Genomic DNA, 27,679 nt, shown 5'->3' with positions numbered 1-27,679 from the left:
CTTTGGTGTGGGCTCCATCCTTGGATATAAGGATTTTTTGCAGTCAGGGCCAGGGGCCCCTGGGCACATCCTTTTTCCATTTTCCCTGGGAAAGAAAACTCAGCAGTCCAGGTTCCTGATGTCAGTTTGTAGGGCTCCCTTGGGTCTATCAGGGCAGCACAAGTTTGAGGTGGGGACAACTTCGGTGTGGGCTCCATCCTTCGATATAAGGATTTTTTGAGGTGAGGCCTCAGCCCAGGGCCAGGGGCCCCTGGTCACAAACATTTCCATTTTCCCTGGGAAAGAAAACTCAGCAGTCCAGGTTCCTGATGTCAGTTTGTAGGGCTCCCTTGGGTCTATCAGGGCAGCACAAGTTTGAGGTGCGGACATCTTCAGTGTGGGGTCCATCCTTCGATATAAGGATTTTTTGCAGTCAGGGCCAGGGGCCCCTGGGCACATACTTTTTCCATTTTCCCTGGGAAAGAAAACTCAGCAGTCCAGGTTCCTGATGTCAGTTTGTAGGGCTTCCTTGGGTCTATCAGGGCAGCACAAGTTTGAGGTGGGGACAACTTCGGTGTGGGCTCCATCCTTCGATATAAGGATTTTTTGCAGTCAGGGCCAGGGGCCCCTGGGCACATCCTTTTTCCATTTTCCCTGGGAAAGAAAACTCAGCAGTCCAGGTTCCTGATGTCAGTTTGTAGGGCTCCCTTGGGTGTATCAGGGTAGCACAAGTTTGAGGTGGGGACAACTTCGGTGTGGGGTCCATCCTTCGATATAACGATTTTTTGCAGTCAGGGCCAGGGGCCCCTGGGCACATCCTTTTTCCATTTTCCCTGGGAAAGAAAACTCAGCAGTCCAGGTTCCTGATGTCAGTTTGTAGGGCTCCCTTGGGTCTATCAGGGCAGCACAAGTTTGAGGTGGGGACAACTTTGGTGTGGGCTCCATCCTTCGATATAAGGATTTTTTGCAGTCAGGGCCAGGGGCCCCTGGGCATATCCTTTTTCCATTTTCCCTGGGAAAGAAAACTCAGTAGTCCAGGTTCCTGATGTCAGTTTGTAGGGCTCCCTTGGGTCTATCAGGGCAGCACAAGTTTGTGGTGGGGACAACTTTGGTGTGGGCTCCATCCTTCGATATAGGGATTTTTTGCAGTCAGGGCCAGGGACCCCTGGGCACAACCTTTGGCCATTTTCCCTGGGAAAGAAAACTCAGCAGTCCAGGTTCCTGATGTCAGTTTGTAGGGTTCCCTTCGATGTATCAGGGAAGCACAAGTTTGAGGTGGGGACAACTTTGGTGTGGGGTCCATCCTTCGATATAAGGATTTTTTGCAGTCAGGGCCAGGGGCCCCTGGGCACATCCTTTTTCCATTTTCCCTGGGAAAGAAAACTCAGCAGTCCAGGTTCCTGATGTCAGTTTGTAGGGCTCCCTTGGGTCTATCAGGGCAGCACAAGTTTGAGGTGGGGACAACTTCAGTGTGGGGTCCATCCTTCGATATAAGGATTTTTTGCAGTCAGGGCCAGGGGCCCCTGGGCACATCCTTTGGCCATTTTCCCTGGGAAAGACAACTCAGCAGTCCAGGTTCCTGATGTCAGTTTGTAGGGCTCCCTTGGGTCTATCAGGGCAGCACAAGTTTGAGGTGGGGACAACTTCGGTGTGGGCTCCATCCTTCGATATAAGGATTTTTTGCAGTCAGGGCCAGGTGCCCCTGGGCACATCCTTTTTCCATTTTCCCTGGGAAAGAAAACTCAGCAGTCCAGGTTCCTGATGTCAGTTTGTAGGGCTCCCTTGGGACTATCAGGGCAGCACAAGTTTGAGGTGGGGACCACTTCGGTGTGGGGTCCATCCTTCGATATAAGGATTTTTTGCAGTCAGGGCCAGGGGACCCTGGGCACATCCTTTTTCCATTTTCCCTGGGAAAGAAAACTCAGCAGTCCAGGTTCCTGATGTCAGTTTGTAGGGCTTCCTTGGGTCTATCAGGGCAGCACAAGTTTGAGGTGGGGACAACTTCGGTGTGGGCTCCATCCTTCGATATAAGGATTTTTTGCAGTCAGGGCCAGGGGCCCCTGGGCACATCCTTTTTCCATTTTCCCTGGGAAAGAAAACTCAGCAGTCCAGGTTCCTGATGTCAGTTTGTAGGGCTCCCTTGGGTCTATCAGGGCAGCACAAGTTTGAGGTGGGGACAACTTCGGTGTGAGGTCCATCCTTCGATATAAGGATTTTTTGCAGTCAGGGCCAGGGGCCCCTGGGCACATCCTTTTTCCATTTTCCCTGGGAAAGAAAACTCAGCAGTCCAGGTTCCTGATGTCAGTTTGTAGGGCTCCCTTGGGTCTATCAGGGCATCACAAGTTTGAGGTGGGGACAACTTCGATGTGAGGTCCATCCTTCGATATAAGGATTTTTTGCAGTCAGGGCCACGGGCCCCTGGGCACATCCTTTTTCCATTTTCCCTGGGAAAGAAAACTCAGCAGTCCAGGTTCCTGATGACTGTTTGTAGGGCTCCCTTGGGTCTATCAGGGCAGCACAAGTTTGAGGTGGGGACAACTTTGGTGTGGGCTCCATCCTTCGATATAAGGATTCTTTGCAGTGAGGCCCCAGCCCAGGGCCAGGGCCCCCTGGGCACATCCTTTTTCCATTTTCCCTGGGAAAGAAAACTCAGCAGTCCAGGTTCCTGATGTCAGTTTGTAGGGCTCCCTTGGGTCTATCAGGGCAGCACAAGTTTGAGGTGGGGACCACTTCGGTGTGGGCTCCATCCTTCGATATAAGGATTTTTTGCAGTCAGGGCCAGGGGCCCCTGGGCACATCCTTTTTCCATTTTCCCTGGGAAAGAAAACTCAGCAGTCCAGGTTCCTGATGTCAGTTTGTAGGGCTCCCTTGGGTCTATCAGGGCAGCACAAGTTTGAGGTGGGGACAACTTCGGTGTGGGGTCCATCCTTCGATATAAGGATTTTTTGCAGTCAGGGCCAGGGACACCTGGGCACATCCTTTTTCCATTTTCCCTGGGAAAGAAAACTCAGCAGTCCAGGTTCCTGATGTCAGTTTGTAGGGCTCCCTTGGGTCTATCAGGGCAGCACAAGTTTGAGGTGGGGACAACTTTGGTGTGGGCTCCATCCTTCGATTTAAGGATTTTTTGTAGTGAGGCCACAGCCCAGGAGAAGGGACCCCTGGGCATATCCTTTTTCCATTTTCCCTGGGAAAGAAAACTCAGCAGTCCAGGTTCCTGATGTCAGTTTGTAGGGCTCCCTTGGGTCTATCAGGGCAGCACAAGTTTGAGGTGGGGACAACTTCGGTGTGGGCTCCATCCTTCGATATAAGGATGTTTTGCAGTCAGGGCCAGGGGCCCCTGGGCACATCCTTTTTCCATTTTCCCTGGGAAAGAAAACTAAGCAGTCCAGGTTCCTGATGTCAGTTTGTAGGGCTCCCTTGGGTGTATCAGGGTAGCACAAGTTTGAGGTGGGGACAACTTCGGTGTGGGGTCCATCCTTCGATATAACGATTTTTTGCAGTCAGGGCCAGGGGCCCCTGGGCACATCCTTTTTCCATTTTCCCTGGGAAAGAAAACTCAGCAGTCCAGGTTCCTGATGTCAGTTTGTAGGGCTCCCTTGGGTCTATCAGGGCAGCACAAGTTTGAGGTGGGGACAACTTCGGTGTGGGCTCCATCCTTCTATATAAGGATTTTTTGTAGTGAGGCCACAGCCCAGGGCCAGGGACCCCTGGGCACATCCTTTTTCCATTTTCCCTGGGAAAGAAAACTCAGCAGTCCAGGTTCCTGATGTCAGTTTGTAGGGCTCCCTTGGGTGTATCAGGGTAGCACAAGTTTGAGGTGGGGACAACTTCGGTGTGGGGTCCATCCTTCGATATAACGATTTTTTGCAGTCAGGGCCAGGGGCCCCTGGGCACATCCTTTTTCCATTTTCCCTGGGAAAGAAAACTCAGCAGTCCAGGTTCCTGATGTCAGTTTGTAGGGCTCCCTTGGGTCTATCAGGGCAGCACAAGTTTGAGGTGGGGACAACTTTGGTGTGGGCTCCATCCTTCGATATAAGGATTTTTTGCAGTCAGGGCCAGGGGCCCCTGGGCATACCCTTTTTCCATTTTCCCTGGGAAAGAAAACTCAGTAGTCCAGGTTCCTGATGTCAGTTTGTAGGGCTCCCTTGGGTCTATCAGGGCAGCACAAGTTTGTGGTGGGGACAACTTTGGTGTGGGCTCCATCCTTCGATATAGGGATTTTTTGCAGTCAGGGCCAGGGACCCCTGGGCACAACCTTTTTCCATTTTCCCTGGGAAAGAAAACTCAGCAGTCCAGGTTCCTGATGTCAGTTTGTAGGGTTCCCTTCGATGTATCAGGGAAGCACAAGTTTGAGGTGGGGACAACTTTGGTGTGGGGTCCATCCTTCGATATAAGGATTTTTTGCAGTCAGGGCCAGGGGCCCCTGGGCACATCCTTTTTCCATTTTCCCTGGGAAAGAAAACTCAGCAGTCCAGGTTCCTGATGTCAGTTTGTAGGGCTCCCTTGGGTGTATCAGGGCAGCACAAGTTTGAGGTGGGGACAACTTCAGTGTGGGGTCCATCCTTCGATATAAGGATTTTTTGCAGTCAGGGCCAGGGGCCCCTGGGCACATCCTTTGGCCATTTTCCCTGGGAAAGACAACTCAGCAGTCCAGGTTCCTGATGTCAGTTTGTAGGGCTCCCTTGGGTCTATCAGGGCAGCACAAGTTTGAGGTGGGGACAACTTCGGTGTGGGCTCCATCCTTCGATATAAGGATTTTTTGCAGTCAGGGCCAGGTGCCTTTGGGCACATCCTTTTTCCATTTTCCCTGGGAAAGAAAACTCAGCAGTCCAGGTTCCTGATGTCAGTTTGTAGGGCTCCCTTGGGACTATCAGGGCAGCACAAGTTTGAGGTGGGGACCACTTCGGTGTGGGGTCCATCCTTCGATATAAGGATTTTTTGCAGTCAGGGCCAGGGGACCCTGGGCACATCCTTTTTCCATTTTCCCTGGGAAAGAAAACTCAGCAGTCCAGGTTCCTGATGTCAGTTTGTAGGGCTTCCTTGGGTCTATCAGGGCAGCACAAGTTTGAGGTGGGGACAACTTCGGTGTGGGCTCCATCCTTCGATATAAGGATTTTTTGCAGTCAGGGCCAGGGGCCCCTGGGCACATCCTTTTTCCATTTTCCCTGGGAAAGAAAACTCAGCAGTCCAGGTTCCTGATGTCAGTTTGTAGGGCTCCCTTGGGTCTATCAGGGCAGCACAAGTTTGAGGTGGGGACAACTTCAGTGTGGGGTCCATCCTTCGATATAAGGATTTTTTGCAGTCAGGGCCAGGGGCCCCTGGGCACATCCTTTTTCCATTTTCCCTGGGAAAGAAAACTCAGCAGTCCAGGTTCCTGATGTCAGTTTGTAAGGCTCCCTTGGGTCTATCAGGGCAGCACAAGTTTGAGGTGGGGACAACTTCGGTGTGGGGTCCATCCTTTGATATAAGGATTCTTTGCAGTGAGGCCCCAGCCCAGGGCCAGGGGCCCCGGGGCACATCCTTTTTCCATTTTCCCTGGGAAAGAAAACTCAGTAATCCAGGTTCCTGATGTCAGTTTGTAGGGCTCCCTTGGGTCTATCAGGGCAGCACAAGTTTGAGGTGGGGACAACTTCGGTGTGGGGTCCATCCTTCGATATAAGGATTTTTTTGCAGTGAGACCCCAGCCCAGAGCCAGGGGACCCCGGGCACAACCTTTGACCATTTTCCCTGGGAAAGAAAACTCAGCAGTCCAGGTTCCTGATGTCAGTTTGTAGGGCTCCCTTGGGTCTATCAGGGCAGCACAAGTTTGAGGTGGGGACAACTTCGGTGTGAGGTCCATCCTTCGATATAAGGATTTTTTGCAGTCAGGGCCAGGGGCCCCTGGGCACATCCTTTTTCCATTTTCCCTGGGAAAGAAAACTCAGCAGTCCAGGTTCCTGATGTCAGTTTGTAGGGCTCCCTTGGGTCTATCAGGGCATCACAAGTTTGAGGTGGGGACAACTTCGATGTGAGGTCCATCCTTCGATATAAGGATTTTTTGCAGTCAGGGCCACGGGCCCCTGGGCACATCCTTTTTCCATTTTCCCTGGGAAAGAAAACTCAGCAGTCCAGGTTCCTGATGACAGTTTGTAGGGCTCCCTTGGGTCTATCAGGGCAGCACAAGTTTGAGGTGGGGACAACTTTGGTGTGGGCTCCATCCTTCGATATAAGGATTCTTTGCAGTGAGGCCCCAGCCCAGGGCCAGGGCCCCCTGGGCACATCCTTTTTCCATTTTCCCTGGGAAAGAAAACTCAGCAGTCCAGGTTCCTGATGTCAGTTTGTAGGGCTCCCTTGGGTCTATCAGGGCAGCACAAGTTTGAGGTGGGGACCACTTCGGTGTGGGGTCCATCCTTCGATATAAGGATTTTTTGCAGTCAGGGCCAGGGGCCCCTGGGCACATCCTTTTTCCATTTTCCCTGGGAAAGAAAACTCAGCAGTCCAGGTTCCTGATGTCAGTTTGTAGGGCTCCCTTGGGTCTATCAGGGCAGCACAAGTTTGAGGTGGGGACAACTTCGGTGTGGGGTCCATCCTTCGATATAAGGATTTTTTGCAGTCAGGGCCAGGGGCCCCTGGGCACATCCTTTGGCCATTTTCCCTGGGAAAGACAACTCAGCAGTCCAGGTTCCTGATGTCAGTTTGTAGGGCTCCCTTGGGTCTATCAGGGCAGCACAAGTTTGAGGTGGGGACAACTTCGGTGTGGGCTCCATCCTTCGATATAAGGATTTTTTGCAGTCAGGGCCAGGTGCCCCTGGGCACATCCTTTTTCCATTTTCCCTGGGAAAGAAAACTCAGCAGTCCAGGTTCCTGATGTCAGTTTGTAGGGCTCACTTGGGACTATCAGGGCAGCACAAGTTTGAGGTGGGGACCACTTCGGTGTGGGGTCCATCCTTCGATATAAGGATTTTTTGCAGTCAGGGCCAGGGGACCCTGGGCACATCCTTTTTCCATTTTCCCTGGGAAAGAAAACTCAGCAGTCCAGGTTCCTGATGTCAGTTTGTAGGGCTTCCTTGGGTCTATCAGGGCAGCACAAGTTTGAGGTGGGGACAACTTCGGTGTGGGCTCCATCCTTCGATATAAGGATTTTTTGCAGTCAGGGCCAGGGGCCCCTGGGCACATCCTTTTTCCATTTTCCCTGGGAAAGAAAACTCAGCAGTCCAGGTTCCTGATGTCAGTTTGTAGGGCTCCCTTGGGTCTATCAGGGCAGCACAAGTTTGAGGTGGGGACAACTTCAGTGTGGGGTCCATCCTTCGATATAAGGATTTTTTGCAGTCAGGGCCAGGGGCCCCTGGGCACATCCTTTCTCCATTTTCCCTGGGAAAGAAAACTCAGCAGTCCAGGTTCCTGATGTCAGTTTGTAAGGCTCCCTTGGGTCTATCAGGGCAGCACAAGTTTGAGGTGGGGACAACTTCGGTGTGGGCTCCATCCTTTGATATAAGGATTCTTTGCAGTGAGGCCCCAGCCCAGGGCCAGGGGCCCCGGGGCACATCCTTTTTCCATTTTCCCTGGGAAAGAAAACTCAGTAGTCCAGGTTCCTGATGTCAGTTTGTAGGGCTCCCTTGGGTCTATCAGGGCAGCACAAGTTTGAGGTGGGGACAACTTCGGTGTGGGGTCCATCCTTCGATATAAGGATTTTTTTGCAGTGAGACCCCAGCCCAGAGCCAGGGGACCCCGGGCACAACCTTTGGCCATTTTCCCTGGGAAAGAAAACTCAGCAGTCCAGGTTCCTGATGTCAGTTTGTAGGGCTCCCTTGGGTCTATCAGGGCAGCACAAGTTTGAGGTGGGGACAACTTCGGTGTGAGGTCCATCCTTCGATATAAGGATTTTTTGCAGTCAGGGCCAGGGGCCCCTGGGCACATCCTTTTTCCATTTTCCCTGGGAAAGAAAACTCAGCAGTCCAGGTTCCTGATGTCAGTTTGTAGGGCTCCCTTGGGTCTATCAGGGCATCACAAGTTTGAGGTGGGGACAACTTCGATGTGAGGTCCATCCTTCGATATAAGGATTTTTTGCAGTCAGGGCCACGGGCCCCTGGGCACATCCTTTTTCCATTTTCCCTGGGAAAGAAAACTCAGCAGTCCAGGTTCCTGATGACAGTTTGTAGGGCTCCCTTGGGTCTATCAGGGCAGCACAAGTTTGAGGTGGGGACAACTTTGGTGTGGGCTCCATCCTTCGATATAAGGATTCTTTGCAGTGAGGCCCCAGCCCAGGGCCAGGGCCCCCTGGGCACATCCTTTTTCCATTTTCCCTGGGAAAGAAAACTCAGCAGTCCAGGTTCCTGATGTCAGTTTGTAGGGCTCCCTTGGGTCTATCAGGGCAGCACAAGTTTGAGGTGGGGACCACTTCGGTGTGGGGTCCATCCTTCGATATAAGGATTTTTTGCAGTCAGGGCCAGGGGCCCCTGGGCACATCCTTTTTCCATTTTCCCTGGGAAAGAAAACTCAGCAGTCCAGGTTCCTGATGTCAGTTTGTAGGGCTCCCTTGGGTCTATCAGGGCAGCACAAGTTTGAGGTGGGGACAACTTCGGTGTGGGGTCCATCCTTCGATATAAGGATTTTTTGCAGTCAGGGCCAGGGGCCCCTGGGCACATCCTTTGGCCATTTTCCCTGGGAAAGAAAACTCAGCAGTCCAGGTTCCTGATGTCAGTTTGTAGGGCTCCCTTGGGTCTATCAGGGCAGCACAAGTTTGAGGTGGGGACAACTTCGGTGTGGGCTCCATCCTTCGATATAAGGATTTTTTGCAGTCAGGGCCAGGTGCCCCTGGGCACATCCTTTCTCCATTTTCCCTGGGAAAGAAAACTCAGCAGTCCAGGTTCCTGATGTCAGTTTGTAGGGCTCCCTTGGGTCTATCAGGGCAGCACAAGTTTGAGGTGGGGACAACTTCGGTGTGGGCTCCATCCTTCGATATAAGGATTTTTTGCAGTCAGGGCCAGGGGCCCCTGGTCACATCCTTTTTCCATTTTCCCTGGGAAAGAAAACTCAGCAGTCCAGGTTCCTGATGTCAGTTTGTAGGGCTCCCTTGGGTCTATCAGGGCAGCACAAGTTTGAGGTGGGGACAACTTCGGTGTGGGCTCCATCCTTCGATATAAGGATTTTTTGCAGTCAATCTAGGGGCCCCTGGGCACATCCTTTTTCCATTTTCCCTGGGAAAGAAAACTCAGCAGTCCAGGTTCCTGATGTCAGTTTGTAGGGCTCCCTTGGGTCTATCAGGGCAGCACAAGTTTGAGGTGGGGACAACTTCGGTGTGGGCTCCATCCTTCGATATAAGGATTTTTTGAGGTGAGGCCTCAGCCCAGGGCCAGGGGCCCCTGGTCACAAACTTTTTCCATTTTCCCTGGGAAAGAAAACTCAGCAGTCCAGGTTCCTGATGTCAGTTTGTAGGGCTCCCTTGGGTCTATCAGGGCAGCACAAGTTTGAGGTGCGGACATCTTCAGTGTGGGGTCCATCCTTCGATATAAGGATTTTTTGCAGTCAGGGCCAGGGGCCCCTGGGCACATACTTTTTCCATTTTCCCTGGGAAAGAAAACTCAGCAGTCCAGGTTCCTGATGTCAGTTTGTAGGGCTTCCTTGGGTCTATCAGGGCAGCACAAGTTTGAGGTGGGGACAACTTTGGTGTGGGCTCCATCCTTCGATATAAGGATTTTTTGCAGTCAGGGCCAGGGGCCCCTGGGCACATCCTTTTTCCATTTTCCCTGGGAAAGAAAACTCAGCAGTCCAGGTTCCTGATGTCAGTTTGTAGGGCTCCCTTGGGTCTATCAGGGCAGCACAAGTTTGAGGTGGGGACAACTTTGGTGTGGGCTCCATCCTTCTATATAAGGATTTTTTGTAGTGAGGCCACAGCCCAGGGCCAGGGACCCCTGGGCACATACTTTTTCCATTTTCCCTGGGAAAGAAAACTCAGCAGTCCAGGTTCCTGATGTCAGTTTGTAGGGCTCCCTTGGGTGTATCAGGGTAGCACAAGTTTGAGGTGGGGACAACTTCGGTGTGGGGTCCATCCTTCGATATAAGGATTTTTTGCAGTCAGGGCCAGGGGCCCCTGGGCACATCCTTTTTCCATTTTCCCTGGGAAAGAAAACTCAGCAGTCCAGGTTCCTGATGTCAGTTTGTAGGGCTCCCTTGGGTCTATCAGGGCAGCACAATTTTGAGGTGGGGACAACTTTGGTGTGGGCTCCATCCTTCGATATAAGGATTTTTTGCAGTCAGGGCCAGGGGCCCCTGGGCATATCCTTTTTCCATTTTCCCTGGGAAAGAAAACTCAGTAGTCCAGGTTCCTGATGTCAGTTTGTAGGGCTCCCTTGGGTCTATCAGGGCAGCACAAGTTTGTGGTGGGGACAACTTTGGTGTGGGCTCCATCCTTCGATATAAGGATTTTTTGCAGTCAGGGCCAGGGACCTCTTGCCACAACCTTTTTCCATTTTCCCTGGGAAAGAAAACTCAGCAGTCCAGGTTCCTGATGTCAGTTTGTAGGGTTCCCTTCGATGTATCAGGGAAGCACAAGTTTGAGGTGGGGACAACTTTGGTGTGGGGTCCATCCTTCGATATAAGGATTTTTTGCAGTCAGGGCCAGGGGCCCCTGGGCACATCCTTTTTCCATTTTCCCTGGGAAAGAAAACTCAGCAGTCCAGGTTCCTGATGTCAGTTTGTAGGGCTCCCTTGGGTCTATCAGGGCAGCACAAGTTTGAGGTGGGGACAACTTCAGTGTGGGGTCCATCCTTCGATATAAGGATTTTTTGCAGTCAGGGCCAGGGGCCCCTGGGCACATCCTTTGGCCATTTTCCCTGGGAAAGAAAACTCAGCAGTCCAGGTTCCTGATGTCAGTTTGTAGGGCTCCCTTGGGTCTATCAGGGCAGCACAAGTTTGAGGTGGGGACAACTTCGGTGTGGGCTCCATCCTTCGATATAAGGATTTTTTGCAGTCAGGGCCAGGTGCCCCTGGGCACATCCTTTTTCCATTTTCCCTGGGAAAGAAAACTCAGCAGTCCAGGTTCCTGATGTCAGTTTGTAGGGCTCCCTTGGGACTATCAGGGCAGCACAAGTTTGAGGTGGGGACCACTTCGGTGTGGGGTCCATCCTTCGATATAAGGATTTTTTGCAGTCAGGGCCAGGGGACCCTGGGCACATCCTTTTTCCATTTTCCCTGGGAAAGAAAACTCAGCAGTCCAGGTTCCTGATGTCAGTTTGTAGGGTTCCTTGGGTCTATCAGGGCAGCACAAGTTTGAGGTGGGGACAACTTCGGTGTGGGCTCCATCCTTCGATATAAGGATTTTTTGCAGTCAGGGCCAGGTGCCCCTGGGCACATCCTTTTTCCATTTTCCCTGGGAAAGAAAACTCAGCAGTCCAGGTTCCTGATGTCAGTTTGTAGGGCTCCCTTGGGTCTATCAGGGCAGCACAAGTTTGAGGTGGGGACAACTTCAGTGTGGGGTCCATCCTTCGATATAAGGATTTTTTGCAGTCAGGGCCAGGGGCCCCTGGGCACATCCTTTCTCCATTTTCCCTGGGAAAGAAAACTCAGCAGTCCAGGTTCCTGATGTCAGTTTGTAAGGCTCCCTTGGGTCTATCAGGGCAGCACAAGTTTGAGGTGGGGACAACTTCGGTGTGGGCTCCATCCTTTGATATAAGGATTCTTTGCAGTGAGGTCCCAGCCCAGGGCCAGGGGCCCCGGGGCACATCCTTTTTCCATTTTCCCTGGGAAAGAAAACTCAGTAGTCCAGGTTCCTGATGTCAGTTTGTAGGGCTCCCTTGGGTCTATCAGGGCAGCACAAGTTTGAGGTGGGGACAACTTCGGTGTGGGGTCCATCCTTCGATATAAGGATTTTTTTGCAGTGAGACCCCAGCCCAGAGCCAGGGGACCCCGGGCACAACCTTTGGCCATTTTCCCTGGGAAAGAAAACTCAGCAGTCCAGGTTCCTGATGTCAGTTTGTAGGGCTCCCTTGGGTCTATCAGGGCAGCACAAGTTTGAGGTGGGGACAACTTCGGTGTGAGGTCCATCCTTCGATATAAGGATTTTTTGCAGTCAGGGCCAGGGGCCCCTGGGCACATCCTTTTTCCATTTTCCCTGGGAAAGAAAACTCAGCAGTCCAGGTTCCTGATGTCAGTTTGTAGGGCTCCCTTGGGTCTATCAGGGCATCACAAGTTTGAGGTGGGGACAACTTCGATGTGAGGTCCATCCTTCGATATAAGGATTTTTTGCAGTCAGGGCCACGGGCCCCTGGGCACATCCTTTTTCCATTTTCCCTGGGAAAGAAAACTCAGCAGTCCAGGTTCCTGATGTCAGTTTGTAGGGCTCCCTTGGGTCTATCAGGGCAGCACAAGTTTGAGGTGGGGACAACTTTGGTGTGGGCTCCATCCTTCGATATAAGGATTCTTTGCAGTGAGGCCCCAGCCCAGGGCCAGGGCCCCCTGGGCACATCCTTTTTCCATTTTCCCTGGGAAAGAAAACTCAGCAGTCCAGGTTCCTGATGTCAGTTTGTAGGGCTCCCTTGGGTCTATCAGGGCAGCACAAGTTTGAGGTGGGGACCACTTCGGTGTGGGGTCCATCCTTCGATATAAGGATTTTTTGCAGTCAGGGCCAGGGGCCCCTGGGCACATCCTTTTTCCATTTTCCCTGGGAAAGAAAACTCAGCAGTCCAGGTTCCTGATGTCAGTTTGTAGGGCTCCCTTGGGTCTATCAGGGCAGCACAAGTTTGAGGTGGGGACAACTTCGGTGTGGGGTCCATCCTTCGATATAAGGATTTTTTGCAGTCAGGGCCAGGGGCCCCTGGGCACATCCTTTGGCCATTTTCCCTGGGAAAGAAAACTCAGCAGTCCAGGTTCCTGATGTCAGTTTGTAGGGCTCCCTTGGGTCTATCAGGGCAGCACAAGTTTGAGGTGGGGACAACTTCGGTGTGGGCTCCATCCTTCGATATAAGGATTTTTTGCAGTCAGGGCCAGGTGCCCCTGGGCACATCCTTTCTCCATTTTCCCTGGGAAAGAAAACTCAGCAGTCCAGGTTCCTGATGTCAGTTTGTAGGGCTCCCTTGGGTCTATCAGGGCAGCACAAGTTTGAGGTGGGGACAACTTCGGTGTGGGCTCCATCCTTCGATATAAGGATTTTTTGCAGTCAGGGCCAGGGGCCCCTGGTCACATCCTTTTTCCATTTTCCCTGGGAAAGAAAACTCAGCAGTCCAGGTTCCTGATGTCAGTTTGTAGGGCTCCCTTGGGTCTATCAGGGCAGCACAAGTTTGAGGTGGGGACAACTTCGGTGTGGGCTCCATCCTTCGATATAAGGATTTTTTGCAGTCAATCTAGGGGCCCCTGGGCACATCCTTTTTCCATTTTCCCTGGGAAAGAAAACTCAGCAGTCCAGGTTCCTGGTGTCAGTTTGTAGGGCTCCCTTGGGTCTATCAGGGCAGCACAAGTTTGAGGTGGGGACAACTTCGGTGTGGGCTCCATCCTTCGATATAAGGATTTTTTGAGGTGAGGCCTCAGCCCAGGGCCAGGGGCCCCTGGTCACAAACTTTTTCCATTTTCCCTGGAAAAGAAAACTCAGCAGTCCAGGTTCCTGATGTCAGTTTGTAGGGCTCCCTTGGGTCTATCAGGGCAGCACAAGTTTGAGGTGCGGACATCTTCAGTGTGGGGTCCATCCTTCGATATAAGGATTTTTTGCAGTCAGGGCCAGGGGCCCCTGGGCACATCCTTTTTCCATTTTCCCTGGGAAAGAAAACTCAGCAGTCCAGGTTCCTGATGTCAGTTTGTAGGGCTTCCTTGGGTCTATCAGGGCAGCACAAGTTTGAGGTGGGGACAACTTCGGTGTGGGCTCCATCCTTCGATATAAGGATTTTTTGCAGTCAGGGCCAGGGGCCCCTGGGCACATCCTTTTTCCATTTTCCCTGGGAAAGAAAACTCAGCAGTCCAGGTTCCTGATGTCAGTTTGTAGGGCTCCCTTGGGTCTATCAGGGCAGCACAAGTTTGAGGTGGGGACAACTTCGGTGTGGGCTCCATCCTTCTATATAAGGATTTTTTGTAGTGAGGCCACAGCCCAGGGCCAGGGGCCCCTGGGCACATCCTTTTTCCATTTTCCCTGGGAAAGAAAACTCAGCAGTCCAGGTTCCTGATGTCAGTTTGTAGGGCTCCCTTGGGTGTATCAGGGTAGCACAAGTTTGAGGTGGGGACAACTTCGGTGTGGGGTCCATCCTTCGATATAACGATTTTTTGCAGTCAGGGCCAGGGGCCCCTGGGCACATCCTTTTTCCATTTTCCCTGGGAAAGAAAACTCAGCAGTCCAGGTTCCTGATGTCAGTTTGTAGGGCTCCCTTTGGTCTATCAGGGCAGCACAAGTTTGAGGTGGGGACAACTTTGGTGTGGGCTCCATCCTTGGATATAAGGATTTTTTGCAGTCAGGGCCAGGGGCCCCTGGGCACATCCTTTTTCCATTTTCCCTGGGAAAGAAAACTCAGCAGTCCAGGTTCCTGATGTCAGTTTGTAGGGCTCCCTTGGGTCTATCAGGGCAGCACAAGTTTGAGGTGGGGACAACTTCGGTGTGGGCTCCATCCTTCGATATAAGGATTTTTTGAGGTGAGGCCTCAGCCCAGGGCCAGGGGCCCCTGGTCACAAACATTTCCATTTTCCCTGGGAAAGAAAACTCAGCAGTCCAGGTTCCTGATGTCAGTTTGTAGGGCTCCCTTGGGTCTATCAGGGCAGCACAAGTTTGAGGTGCGGACATCTTCAGTGTGGGGTCCATCCTTCGATATAAGGATTTTTTGCAGTCAGGGCCAGGGGCCCCTGGGCACATACTTTTTCCATTTTCCCTGGGAAAGAAAACTCAGCAGTCCAGGTTCCTGATGTCAGTTTGTAGGGCTTCCTTGGGTCTATCAGGGCAGCACAAGTTTGAGGTGGGGACAACTTCGGTGTGGGCTCCATCCTTCGATATAAGGATTTTTTGCAGTCAGGGCCAGGGGCCCCTGGGCACATCCTTTTTCCATTTTCCCTGGGAAAGAAAACTCAGCAGTCCAGGTTCCTGATGTCAGTTTGTAGGGCTCCCTTGGGTGTATCAGGGTAGCACAAGTTTGAGGTGGGGACAACTTCGGTGTGGGGTCCATCCTTCGATATAACGATTTTTTGCAGTCAGGGCCAGGGGCCCCTGGGCACATCCTTTTTCCATTTTCCCTGGGAAAGAAAACTCAGCAGTCCAGGTTCCTGATGTCAGTTTGTAGGGCTCCCTTGGGTCTATCAGGGCAGCACAAGTTTGAGGTGGGGACAACTTTGGTGTGGGCTCCATCCTTCGATATAAGGATTTTTTGCAGTCAGGGCCAGGGGCCCCTGGGCATATCCTTTTTCCATTTTCCCTGGGAAAGAAAACTCAGTAGTCCAGGTTCCTGATGTCAGTTTGTAGGGCTCCCTTGGGTCTATCAGGGCAGCACAAGTTTGTGGTGGGGACAACTTTGGTGTGGGCTCCATCCTTCGATATAGGGATTTTTTGCAGTCAGGGCCAGGGACCCCTGGGCACAACCTTTGGCCATTTTCCCTGGGAAAGAAAACTCAGCAGTCCAGGTTCCTGATGTCAGTTTGTAGGGTTCCCTTCGATGTATCAGGGAAGCACAAGTTTGAGGTGGGGACAACTTTGGTGTGGGGTCCATCCTTCGATATAAGGATTTTTTGCAGTCAGGGCCAGGGGCCCCTGGGCACATCCTTTTTCCATTTTCCCTGGGAAAGAAAACTCAGCAGTCCAGGTTCCTGATGTCAGTTTGTAGGGCTCCCTTGGGTCTATCAGGGCAGCACAAGTTTGAGGTGGGGACAACTTCAGTGTGGGGTCCATCCTTCGATATAAGGATTTTTTGCAGTCAGGGCCAGGGGCCCCTGGGCACATCCTTTGGCCATTTTCCCTGGGAAAGAAAACTCAGCAGTCCAGGTTCCTGATGTCAGTTTGTAGGGCTCCCTTGGGTCTATCAGGGCAGCACAAGTTTGAGGTGGGGACAACTTCGGTGTGGGCTCCATCCTTCGATATAAGGATTTTTTGCAGTCAGGGCCAGGGGCCCCTGGGCACATCCTTTTTCCATTTTCCCTGGGAAAGAAAACTCAGCAGTCCAGGTTCCTGATGTCAGTTTGTAGGGCTCCCTTGGGTCTATCAGGGCAGCACAAGTTTGAGGTGGGGACAACTTCGGTGTGAGGTCCATCCTTCGATATAAGGATTTTTTGCAGTCAGGGCCAGGGGCCCCTGGGCACATCCTTTTTCCATTTTCCCTGGGAAAGAAAACTCAGCAGTCCAGGTTCCTGATGTCAGTTTGTAGGGCTCCCTTGGGTCTATCAGGGCATCACAAGTTTGAGGTGGGGACAACTTCGATGTGAGGTCCATCCTTCGATATAAGGATTTTTTGCAGTCAGGGCCACGGGCCCCTGGGCACATCCTTTTTCCATTTTCCCTGGGAAAGAAAACTCAGCAGTCCAGGTTCCTGATGACTGTTTGTAGGGCTCCCTTGGGTCTATCAGGGCAGCACAAGTTTGAGGTGGGGACAACTTTGGTGTGGGCTCCATCCTTCGATATAAGGATTCTTTGCAGTGAGGCCCCAGCCCAGGGCCAGGGCCCCCTGGGCACATCCTTTTTCCATTTTCCCTGGGAAAGAAAACTCAGCAGTCCAGGTTCCTGATGTCAGTTTGTAGGGCTCCCTTGGGTCTATCAGGGCAGCACAAGTTTGAGGTGGGGACCACTTCGGTGTGGGCTCCATCCTTCGATATAAGGATTTTTTGCAGTCAGGGCCAGGGGCCCCTGGGCACATCCTTTTTCCATTTTCCCTGGGAAAGAAAACTCAGCAGTCCAGGTTCCTGATGTCAGTTTGTAGGGCTCCCTTGGGTCTATCAGGGCAGCACAAGTTTGAGGTGGGGACAACTTCGGTGTGGGGTCCATCCTTCGATATAAGGATTTTTTGCAGTCAGGGCCAGGGGCCCCTGGGCACATCCTTTGGCCATTTTCCCTGGGAAAGAAAACTCAGCAGTCCAGGTTCCTGATGTCAGTTTGTAGGGCTCCCTTGGGTCTATCAGGGCCGCACAAGTTTGAGGTGGGGACAACTTCGGTGTGGGCTCCATCCTTCGATATAAGGATTTTTTGCAGTCAGGGCCAGGGGCCCCTGGGCACATCCTTTTTCCATTTTCCCTGGGAAAGAAAACTCAGCAGTCCAGGTTCCTGATGTCAGTTTGTAGGGCTCCCTTGGGTCTATCAGGGCAGCACAAGTTTGAGGTGGGGACAACTTCGGTGTGGGCTCCATCCTTCGATATAAGGATTTTTTGCAGTCAATCTAGGGGCCCGTGGGCACATCCTTTTTCCATTTTCCCTGGGAAAGAAAACTCAGCAGTCCAGGTTCCTGATGTCAGTTTGTAGGGCTCCCTTGGGTCTATCAGGGCAGCACAAGTTTGAGGTGGGGACAACTTCGGTGTGGGCTCCATCCTTCGATATAAGGATTTTTTGAGGTGAGGCCTCAGCCCAGGGCCAGGGGCCCCTGGTCACAAACTTTTTCCATTTTCCCTGGGAAAGAAAACTCAGCAGTCCAGGTTCCTGATGTCAGTTTGTAGGGCTCCCTTGGGTCTATCAGGGCAGCACAAGTTTGAGGTGCGGACATCTTCAGTGTGGGGTCCATCCTTCGATATAAGGATTTTTTGCAGTCAGGGCCAGGGGCCCCTGGGCACATCCTTTTTCCATTTTCCCTGGGAAAGAAAACTCAGCAGTCCAGGTTCCTGATGTCAGTTTGTAGGGCTTCCTTGGGTCTATCAGGGCAGCACAAGTTTGAGGTGGGGACAACTTCGGTGTGGGGTCCATCCTTCGATATAAGGATTTTTTGCAGTCAGGGCCAGGGGCCCCTGGGCACATCCTTTGGCCATTTTCCCTGGGAAAGAAAACTCAGCAGTCCAGGTTCCTGATGTCAGTTTGTAGGGCTCCCTTGGGTCTATCAGGGCAGCACAAGTTTGAGGTGGGGACAACTTCGGTGTGGGCTCCATCCTTCGATATAAGGATTTTTTGCAGTCAGGGCCAGGTGCCCCTGGGCACATCCTTTCTCCATTTTCCCTGGGAAAGAAAACTCAGCAGTCCAGGTTCCTGATGTCAGTTTGTAGGGCTCCCTTGGGTCTATCAGGGCAGCACAAGTTTGAGGTGGGGACAACTTCGGTGTGGGCTCCATCCTTCGATATAAGGATTTTTTGCAGTCAGGGCCAGGGGCCCCTGGGCACATCCTTTTTCCATTTTCCCTGGGAAAGAAAACTCAGCAGTCCAGGTTCCTGATGTCAGTTTGTAGGGTTCCCTTGGGTCTATCAGGGCAGCACAAGTTTGAGGTGGGGACAACTTCGGTGTGGGCTCCATCCTTCGATATAAGGATTTTTTGCAGTCAATCTAGGGGCCCGTGGGCACATCCTTTTTCCATTTTCCCTGGGAATGAAAACTCAGCAGTCCAGGTTCCTGATGTCAGTTTGTAGGGCTCCCTTGGGTCTATCAGGGCAGCACAAGTTTGAGGTGGGGACAACTTCGGTGTGGGCTCCATCCTTCGATATAAGGATTTTTTGAGGTGAGGCCTCAGCCCAGGGCCAGGGGCCCCTGGTCACAAACTTTTTCCATTTTCCCTGGGAAAGAAAACTCAGCAGTCCAGGTTCCTGATGTCAGTTTGTAGGGCTCCCTTGGGTCTATCAGGGCAGCACAAGTTTGAGGTGCGGACATCTTCAGTGTGGGGTCCATCCTTCGATATAAGGATTTTTTGCAGTCAGGGCCAGGGGCCCCTGGGCACATCCTTTTTCCATTTTCCCTGGGAAAGAAAACTCAGCAGTCCAGGTTCCTGATGTCAGTTTGTAGGGCTTCCTTGGGTCTATCAGGGCAGCACAAGTTTGAGGTGGGGACAACTTCGGTGTGGGGTCCATCCTTCGATATAAGGATTTTTTGCAGTCAGGGCCAGGGGCCCCTGGGCACATCCTTTGGCCATTTTCCCTGGGAAAGAAAACTCAGCAGTCCAGGTTCCTGATGTCAGTTTGTAGGGCTCCCTTGGGTCTATCAGGGCAGCACAAGTTTGAGGTGGGGACAACTTCGGTGTGGGCTCCATCCTTCGATATAAGGATTTTTTGCAGTCAGGGCCAGGTGCCCCTGGGCACATCCTTTCTCCATTTTCCCTGGGAAAGAAAACTCAGCAGTCCAGGTTCCTGATGTCAGTTTGTAGGGCTCCCTTGGGTCTATCAGGGCAGCACAAGTTTGAGGTGGGGACAACTTCGGTGTGGGCTCCATCCTTCGATATAAGGATTTTTTGCAGTCAGGGCCAGGGGCCCCTGGGCACATCCTTTTTCCATTTTCCCTGGGAAAGAAAACTCAGCAGTCCAGGTTCCTGATGTCAGTTTGTAGGGCTCCCTTGGGTCTATCAGGGCAGCACAAGTTTGAGGTGGGGACAACTTCGGTGTGGGCTCCATCCTTCGATATAAGGATTTTTTGCAGTCAATCTAGGGGCCCCTGGGCACATCCTTTTTCCATTTTCCCTGGGAAAGAAAACTCAGCAGTCCAGGTTCCTGATGTCAGTTTGTAGGGCTCCCTTGGGTCTATCAGGGCAGCACAAGTTTGAGGTGGGGACAACTTCGGTGTGGGCTCCATCCTTCGATATAAGGATTTTTTGAGGTGAGGCCTCAGCCCAGGGCCAGGGGCCCCTGGTCACAAACATTTCCATTTTCCCTGGGAAAGAAAACTCAGCAGTCCAGGTTCCTGATGTCAGTTTGTAGGGCTCCCTTGGGTCTATCAGGGCAGCACAAGTTTGAGGTGCGGACATCTTCAGTGTGGGGTCCATCCTTCGATATAAGGATTTTTTGCAGTCAGGGCCAGGGGCCCCTGGGCACATCCTTTTTCCATTTTCCCTGGGAAAGAAAACTCAGCAGTCCAGGTTCCTGATGTCAGTTTGTAGGGCTTCCTTGGGTCTATCAGGGCAGCACAAGTTTGAGGTGGGGACAACTTCGGTGTGGGCTCCATCCTTCGATATAAGGATTTTTTGCAGTCAGGGCCAGGGGCCCCTGGGCACATCCTTTTTCCATTTTCCCTGGGAAAGAAAACTCAGCAGTCCAGGTTCCTGATGTCAGTTTGTAGGGCTCCCTTGGGTCTATCAGGGCAGCACAAGTTTGAGGTGGGGACAACTTCGGTGTGGGCTCCATCCTTCGATATAAGGATTTTTTGCAGTCAGGGCCAGGGGCCCCTGGTCACATCCTTTTTCCATTTTCCCTGGGAAAGAAAACTCAGCAGTCCAGGTTCCTGATGTCAGTTTGTAAGGCTCCCTTGGGTCTATCAGGGCAGCACAAGTTTGAGGTGGGGAGAACTTCGGTGTGGGGTCCATCCTTTGATATAAGGATTCTTTGCAGTGAGGCCCCAGCCCAGGGCCAGGGGCCCCAGGGCACATCCTTTTTCCATTTTCCCTGGGAAAGAAAACTCAGCAGTCCAGGTTCCTGATGTCAGTTTGTAGGGCTCCCTTGGGTCTATCAGGGCAGCACAAGTTTGAGGTGGGGACAACTTCGGTGCGGGGTCCATCCTTCGATATAAGGATTTTTTTGCAGTGAGACCCCAGCCCAGAGCCAGGGGACCCCGGGTACAACCTTTGGCCATTTTCCCTGGGAAAGAAAACTCAGCAGTCCAGGTTCCTGATGTCAGTTTGTAGGGCTCCCTTGGGTCTATCAGGGCAGCACAAGTTTGAGGTGGGGACAACTTCGGTGTGAGGTCCATCCTTCGATATAAGGATTTTTTGCAGTCAGGGCCAGGGGCCCCTGGGCACATCCTTTTTCCATTTTCCCTGGGAAAGAAAACTCAGCAGTCCAGGTTCCTGATGTCAGTTTGTAGGGCTCCCTTGGGTCTATCAGGGCAGCACAAGTTTGAGGTGGGGACAACTTCGGTGTGAGGTCCATCCTTCGATATAAGGATTTTTTGCAGTCAGGGCCAGGGGCCCCTGGGCACATCCTTTTTCCATTTTCCCTGGGAAAGAAAACTCAGCAGTCCAGGTTCCTGATGTCAGTTTGTAGGGCTCCCTTGGGTCTATCAGGGCAGCACAAGTTTGAGGTGGGGACAACTTTGGTGTGGGCTCCATCCTTCGATATAAGGATTCTTTGCAGTGAGGCCCCAGCCCAGGGCCAGGGCCCCCTGGGCACATCCTTTTTCCATTTTCCCTGGGAAAGAAAACTCAGCAGTCCAGGTTCCTGATGTCAGTTTGTAGGGCTCCCTTGGGTCTATCAGGGCAGCACAAGTTTGAGGTGGGGACCACTTCGGTGTGGGGTCCATCCTTCGATATAAGGATTTTTTGCAGTCAGGGCCAGGGGCCCCTGGGCACATCCTTTTTCCATTTTCCCTGGGAAAGAAAACTCAGCAGTCCAGGTTCCTGATGTCAGTTTGTAGGGCTCCCTTGGGTCTATCAGGGCAGCACAAGTTTGAGGTGGGGACAACTTCGGTGTGGGCTCCATCCTTCGATATAAGGATTTTTTGCAGTCAGGGCCAGGGGCCCCTGGGCACATCCTTTGGCCATTTTCCCTGGGAAAGAAAACTCAGCAGTCCAGGTTCCTGATGTCAGTTTGTAGGGCTCCCTTGGGTCTATCAGGGCAGCACAAGTTTGAGGTGGGGACAACTTCGGTGTGGGCTCCATCCTTCGATATAAGGATTTTTTGCAGTCAGGGCCAGGTGCCCCTGGGCACATCCTTTCTCCATTTTCCCTGGGAAAGAAAACTCAGCAGTCCAGGTTCCTGATGTCAGTTTGTAGGGCTCCCTTGGGTCTATCAGGGCAGCACAAGTTTGAGGTGGGGACAACTTCGGTGTGGGCTCCATCCTTCGATATAAGGATTTTTTGAGGTGAGGCCCCAGCCCAGGGCCAGGGGCCCCTGGTCACAAACTTTTTCCATTTTCCCTGGGAAAGAAAACTCAGCAGTCCAGGTTCCTGATGTCAGTTTGTAGGGCTCCCTTGGGTCTATCAGGGCAGCACAAGTTTGAGGTGGGGAACACTTTGGTGTGGGCTCCATCCTTCGATATAAGGATTCTTTGCAGTCAGGGCCAGGGGCCCCTGGGCACATCCTTTGGCCATTTTCCCTGGGAAAGAAAACTCAGCAGTCCAGGTTCCTGATGTCAGTTTGTAGGGCTCCCTTGGGTCTATCAGGGCAGCACAAGTTTGAGGTGGGGACAACTTTGGTGTGGGCTCCATCCTTCGATATAAGGATTTTTTGCAGTCAGGACCAGGGGCCCCTGGGCATATCCTTTTTCCATTTTCCCTGGGAAAGAAAACTCAGTAGTCCAGGTTCCTGATGTCAGTTTGTAGGGCTCCCTTGGGTCTATCAGGGCAGCACAAGTTTGAGGTGGGGACAACTTTGGTGTGGGCTCCATCCTTCGATATAGGGATTTTTTGCAGTCAGGGCCAGGGACCCCTGGGCACAACCTTTTTCCATTTTTCCTGGGAAAGAAAACTCAGCAGTCCAGGTTCCTGATGTCAGTTTGTAGGGTTCCCTTCGATGTATCAGGGAAGCACAAGTTTGAGGTGGGGACAACTTTGGTGTGGGGTCCATCCTTCGATATAAGGATTTTTTGCAGTCAGGGCCAGGGGCCCCTGGGCACATCCTTTTTCCATTTTCCCTGGGAAAGAAAACTCAGCAGTCCAGGTTCCTGATGTCAGTTTGTAGGGCTCCCTTGGGTCTATCAGGGCAGCACAAGTTTGAGGTGGGGACAACTTCGGTGTGGGGTCCATCCTTCGATATAAGGATTTTTTGCAGTCAGGGCCAGGGACACCTGGGCACATCCTTTTTCCATTTTCCCTGGGAAAGAAAACTCAGCAGTCCAGGTTCCTGATGTCAGTTTGTAGGGCTCCCTTGGGTCTATCAGGGCAGCACACGTTTGAGGTGGGGACAACTTTGGTGTGGGCTCCATCCTTCGATATAAGGATTTTTTGTAGTGAGGCCACAGCCCAGGACCAGGGACCCCTGGGCATATCCTTTTTCCATTTTCCCTGGGAAAGAAAACTCAGCAGTCCAGGTTCCTGATGTCAGTTTGTAGGGCTCCCTTGGGTCTATCAGGGCAGCACAAGTTTGAGGTGGGGACAACTTCGGTGTGGGGTCCATCCTTCGATATAACGATTTTTTGCAGTCAGGGCCAGGGGCCCCTGGGCACATCCTTTTTCCATTTTCCCTGGGAAAGAAAACTCAGCAGTCCAGGTTCCTGATGTCAGTTTGTAGGGCTCCCTTGGGTCTATCAGGGCAGCACAAGTTTGAGGTGGGGACAACTTCGGTGTGGGGTCCATCCTTCGATATAAGGATTTTTTGTAGTGAGGCCACAGCCCAGGGCCAGGGACCCCTGGGCACATCCTTTTTCCATTTTCCCTGGGAAAGAAAACTCAGCAGTCCAGGTTCCTGATGTCAGTTTGTAGGGCTCCCTTGGGTGTATCAGGGTAGCACAAGTTTGAGGTGGGGACAACTTTGGTGTGGGGTCCATCCTTCGATATAAGGATTTTTTGCAGTCAGGGCCAGGGGCCCCTGGGCACATCCTTTTTCCATTTTCCCTGGGAAAGAAAACTCAGCAGTCCAGGTTCCTGATGTCAGTTTGTAGGGCTCCCTTGGGTCTATCAGGGCAGCACAAGTTTGAGGTGGGGACAACTTTGGTGTGGGGTCCATCCTTCGATATAAGGATTTTTTGCAGTCAGGGCCAGGGACACCTGGGCACATCCTTTTTACATTTTCCCTGGGAAAGAAAACTCAGCAGTCCAGGTTCCTGATGTCAGTTTGTAGGGCTCCCTTGGGTCTATCAGGGCAGCACAAGTTTGTGGTGGGGACAACTTTGGTGTGGGCTCCATCCTTCGATATAGGGATTTTTTGCAGTCAGGGCCAGGGACCCCTTGCCACAACCTTTTTCCATTTTCCCTGGGAAAGAAAACTCAGCAGTCCAGGTTCCTGATGTCAGTTTGTAGGGTTCCCTTCGATGTATCAGGGAAGCACAAGTTTGAGGTGGGGACAACTTTGGTGTGGGGTCCATCCTTCGATATAAGGATTTTTTGCAGTCAGGGCCAGGGGCCCCTGGGCACATCCTTTTTCCATTTTCCCTGGGAAAGAAAACTCAGCAGTCCAGGTTCCTGATGTCAGTTTGTAGGGCTCCCTTGGGTCTATCAGGGCAGCACAAGTTTGAGGTGGGGACAACTTCGGTGTGGGCTCCATCCTTCGATATAAGGATTTTTTGTAATGAGGCCACAGCCCAGGACCAGGGACCCCTGGGCACATCCTTTTTCCATTTTCCCTGGGAAAGAAAACTCAGCAGTCCAGGTTCCTGATGTCAGTTTGTAGGGCTCCCTTGGGTCTATCAGGGCAGCACAAGTTTGAGGTGGGGACAACTTCGGTGTGGGCTCCATCCTTCGATATAAGGATGTTTTGTAGTGAGGCCACAGCCCAGGGCCAGGGACCCCTGGGCACATCCTTTTTCCATTTTCCCTGGGAAAGAAAACTCAGCAGTCCAGGTTCCAGATGTCAGTTTGTAGGGCTCCCTTGGGTCTATCAGGGCAGCACAAGTTTGATGTGGGGACAACTTCGGTATGGGGTCCATCCTTCGATATAACGATTTTTTGCAGTCAGGGCCAGGGGCCCCTGGGCACATCCTTTTTCCATTTTCCCTGGGAAAGAAAACTCAGCAGTCCAGGTTCCTGATGTCAGTTTGTAGGGCTCCCTTGGGTCTATCAGGGCAGCACAAGTTTGAGGTGGGGACAACTTTGGTGTGGGCTCCATCCTTCTATATAAGGATTTTTTGTAGTGAGGCCACAGCCCAGGGCCAGGGACCCCTGGGCACACCCTTTTTCCATTTTCCCTGGGAAAGAAAACTCAGCAGCCCAGGTTCCTGATGTCAGTTTGTAGGGCTCCCTTCGGTGTATCAGGGCTGCACAAGTTTGAGGTGGGGACAACTTCGGTGTGGGGTCCATCCTTCGATATAAGGATTCTTTGCAATCAGGGCTAGGGGCCCCTGGGCACGTCCTTTTTCCATTTTCCCTGGGAAAGAAAACTCAGCAGTCCAGGTTCCTGATGTCAGTTTTAGGGGTCCCTTGGGTCTATCAGGGCAGCACAAGTTTGATGTGGGGACAACTTCGGTGTGGGCTCCATCCTTCGATATAAGGATTTTTTGTAGTGAGGTCCCAGCCCAGGGCCAGGGGCCCCTGGGCACATCCTTTTTCCATTTTCCCTGGGAAAGAAAACTCAGCAGTCTAGGTTCCTGATGTCAGTTTGTAGGGCTCCCTTGGGTCTATCAGGGCAGCGCAAGTTTGAGGTGGGGACAACTTCGGTGTAGGGTCCATCCTTCGATATAATGATTTTTTGCAGTCAGGGCCAGGGGCCCCTGGGCACATCCTTTTTCCATTTTCCCTGGGAAAGAAAACTCAGCACTCCAGGTTCCTGATGTCAGTTTGTAGGGCTCCCTTGGGTCTATCAGGGCAGCACAAGTTTGAGGTGGGGACATCTGCGGTGTGGGGTCCATCCTTCGATATAAGGATTTTTTGTAGTGAGACCCCAAACAAGGGCCAGGGGCCCCTGGGCACATCCTTTTTCCAGTTTCCCTGGGAAAGAAAACTCAGCAGTCCAGTTTCCTGATGTCAGTTTGTAGGGCTCCCCTGGGTGTATCCGGGCAGCACAAGTTTGAGGTGGGGACATCTTCGGTTTGGGGTCCATCCTTCGATATAAGGATTTTTTGCAGTGAGGCCCCAGCCCAGGGCCAGGGGCCCCTGGGCACATCCTTTTTCCATTTTCCCTGGGAAAGAAAACTCAGCAGTCCAGGTTCCAGATGTCAGTTTGTAGGGCTCCCTTGGATCTATCAGGGCAGCACAAGTTTGAGGTGGGGACAACTTTGGTGTGGGCTCCATCCTTCGATATAAGGATTTTTTGCAGTCAGGGCCAGGGGCCCCTGGGCATATCCTTTTTCCATTTTCCCTGGGAAAGAAAACTCAGTAGTCCAGGTTCCTGATGTCAGTTTGTAGGGCTCCCTTGGGTCTATCAGGGCAGCACAAGTTTGAGGTGGGGACAACTTCGGTGTGGGCTCCATCCTTCGATATAAGGATTTTTTGCAGTCAGGGCCAGGGGCCCCTGGGCACAACCTTTTTCCATTTTCCCTGGGAAAGAAAACTCAGCAGTCCAGGTTCCTGATGTCAGTTTGTAGGGCTCCCTTGGATGTATCAGGGAAGCACAAGTTTGAGGTGGGGACAACTTCGGTGTGGGGTCCATCCTTCGATATAAGGATTTTTTTGCAGTCAGGGCCAGGGGCCCCTGGGCACATCCTTTTTCCATTTTCCCTGGGAAAGAAAACTCAGCAGTCCAGGTTCCTGATGTCAGTTTGTAGGGCTCCCTTGGGTCTATCAGGGCAGCACAAGTTTGAGGTGGGGACAACTTTGGTGTGGGCTCCATCCTTCGATATAAGGATTTTTTGTAGTGAGGCCACAACCCAGGACCAGGGACCCCTGGGCACATCCTTTTTCCATTTTTCCTGGGAAAGAAAACTCAGCAGTCCAGGTTCGTGATGTCAGTTTGTAGGGCTCCCTTGGGTCTATCAGGGCAGCACAAGTTTGAGGTGGGGAGAACTTCGGTGTGGGGTCCATCCTTCGATATATGGATTTTTTGCAGTCAGGGCCAGGGGCCCCTGGGCACATCCTTTTTCCATTTTCCCTGGGAAAGAAAACTCAGCAGTCCAGGTTCCTGATGTCAGTTTGTAGGGCTCCCTTGGGTGTATCAGGGTAGCACAAGTTTGAGGTGGGGACAACTTCGGTGTGGGGTCCATCCTTCTATATAACGATTTTTTGCAGTCAGGGCCAGGGGCCCCTGGGCACATCCTTTTTCCATTTTCCCTGGGAAAGAAAACTCAGCAGTCCAGGTTCCTGATGTCAGTTTGTAGGGCTCCCTTGGGTCTATCAGGGCAGCACAAGTTTGAGGTGGGGACAACTTCGGTGTGGGGTCCATCCTTCGATATAAGGATTTTTTGCAGTCAGGGCCAGGGGCCCCTGGTCACATCCTTTTTCCATTTTCCCTGGGAAAGAAAACTCAGCAGTCCAGGTTCCTGATGTCAGTTTGTAAGGCTCCCTTGGGTCTATCAGGGCAGCACAAGTTTGAGGTGGGGAGAACTTCGGTGTGGGGTCCATCCTTTGATATAAGGATTCTTTGCAGTGAGGCCCCAGCCCAGGGCCAGGGGCCCCGGGGCACATCCTTTTTCCATTTTCCCTGGGAAAGAAAACTCAGCAGTCCAGGTTCCTGATGTCAGTTTGTAGGGCTCCCTTGGGTCTATCAGGGCAGCACAAGTTTGAGGTGGGGACAACTTCGGTGTGGGGTCCATCCTTCGATATAAGGATTTTTTTGCAGTGAGACCCCAGCCCAGAGCCAGGGGACCCCGGGTACAACCTTTGGCCATTTTCCCTGGGAAAGAAAACTCAGCAGTCCAGGTTCCTGATGTCAGTTTGTAGGGCTCCCTTGGGTCTATCAGGGCAGCACAAGTTTGAGGTGGGGACAACTTCGGTGTGAGGTCCATCCTTCGATATAAGGATTTTTTGCAGTCAGGGCCAGGGGCCCCTGGGCACATCCTTTTTCCATTTTCCCTGGGAAAGAAAACTCAGCAGTCCAGGTTCCTGATGTCAGTTTGTAGGGCTCCCTTGGGTCTATCAGGGCAGCACAAGTTTGAGGTGGGGACAACTTCGGTGTGAGGTCCATCCTTCGATATAAG

This window comes from Lonchura striata, chromosome 24 (genome assembly GCF_046129695.1).
Source record: "Lonchura striata isolate bLonStr1 chromosome 24, bLonStr1.mat, whole genome shotgun sequence".
Classification (NCBI taxonomy): Eukaryota; Metazoa; Chordata; class Aves; order Passeriformes; family Estrildidae; genus Lonchura; species Lonchura striata.
This window is presented reverse-complemented; position numbering follows the sequence as displayed.